Source organism: Charadrius vociferus, unplaced genomic scaffold (assembly GCF_000708025.1).
Source record: "Charadrius vociferus isolate BGI_N301 unplaced genomic scaffold, ASM70802v2 scaffold573, whole genome shotgun sequence".
NCBI classification, from domain to species: Eukaryota; Metazoa; Chordata; class Aves; order Charadriiformes; family Charadriidae; genus Charadrius; species Charadrius vociferus.
Window position 1 is genome coordinate 219,920 of NW_009647569.1, and position 1,485 is coordinate 221,404.

Below are 1,485 nucleotides of genomic sequence, written 5' to 3' on the forward strand. Positions count from 1 at the left end.
CTGAACCGAGTGTGGACACCCCAGGCAGATGCAGACACGTTTGAAGAAACCCTGGGGGGAAGCGCTGCCCCTCCTCTATATTTTAGACTAGAGTAATTTAGGATGGAGTATGGCTGTGACACAGATCCCTTTCACCCCTCTTGGTCTCTCAGGCTCAGTGACTGATGGTGGTTCCTGAGATGCAGACGGTGCCGTCACAGTTCTTGTGTCCGCACCAGATCACAGGACCACGGGGCAGATTTCCCCACCGGGAAGGCAAACAAGGCAAGGAAGGTTGTTAACAGCTGGGCTGCCTGGGGACCACCAGTGGGTTCCACCTCTTGATCCGTGGAGCTTGTAGCTCTAGTCCTCGTGCAGAGCTTTCAAGGATGTGGGAGATCAGCAGGGCGGCCACCACCACCAGACACCCCCAGAAACGGCAGCAGGCATTGCCTGACCTTAGAGGAACAACTCCAGACTACACATATGTGTGTCCCTACAACCATCCCATAAACTGGAAGAAGGATATGTGACAGCCCCCACACACCTCGTTCAAATATTACCAGCACGTCACAGCTTTGCGCTCAGCTTTGGGTCTGGAGGAGAGAAAATGCTCCGTGTTCTTTAAAAGATTCCTGCCTTTGAAAGCCATGCAGGTAAAGGGTGCCCCCGCTGACGGACTCTCTTCTATTATTCTATGTGTTTTAGTGCAGTGCAGAGCAGATGCATTTTTAAAGAGGCCGATGCTTGAAGTAGGCTCTGTTCCACTACAGGCGAAAAAGGAGTAAAGCAGTAATTACAGACTTCATAGGTGCCCGAGCAGGGAGGAGGACAGCCGGGCTTGAGGGGGAAGCCAGGATGAAGGCCGGCAATTAGCTGCCTTCGGAAAGAGTTTGGGAAAGGGGGCAAAGTATCACAAACCCCACGGCTGACCGCAGGGCAGGGGAGCGGGCAGGACAATCATCCCCTTCCCCAGCTGACCGGTCGCTCTTCTCACAAGTACCAAGTCCTCGGTCAGGCCACAGGTTTCCCATCTGGGTTTTTTTGCTTTGTGCTACCAAACCCTTCCCCAAGCTCGGGGTAGTTACGGGGAATTTTGACCGAGCAGGGACTGAAGGATTGGGCCCCCCCGTTGTGTGTTCCCATGGGAGCTCAGCTCCACCAGGTGAGGAAGGGTCTCTTTGTGTTGTCAGATCAGCTCAGGATGTGGTGGGAGGGGTAGGTCGGTGACCTGCTCTTGAGTAGGAGAGAAGAAAGAGGAAACATCTCTTGAGTGGGAGAGAAGGAAGAGGAAACATCTCGAGTGGGAGAGAAGGAAGAGGAAACATCTCTTTGAGTAGGAGAGAAGGAAGAGGAAACATCTCTTGAGTAGGAGAGAAGGAAGAGGCACCATCTCGGCGGGCAGAGGAGCTGCAGAGGGAAAGCCTACGGAGAGCTGGCGGGTGGGGGAAAGCTGAGACGGCCGAGCTGGTCTGTGTTACTGCAGCCCGACACCCAAACGTGGCT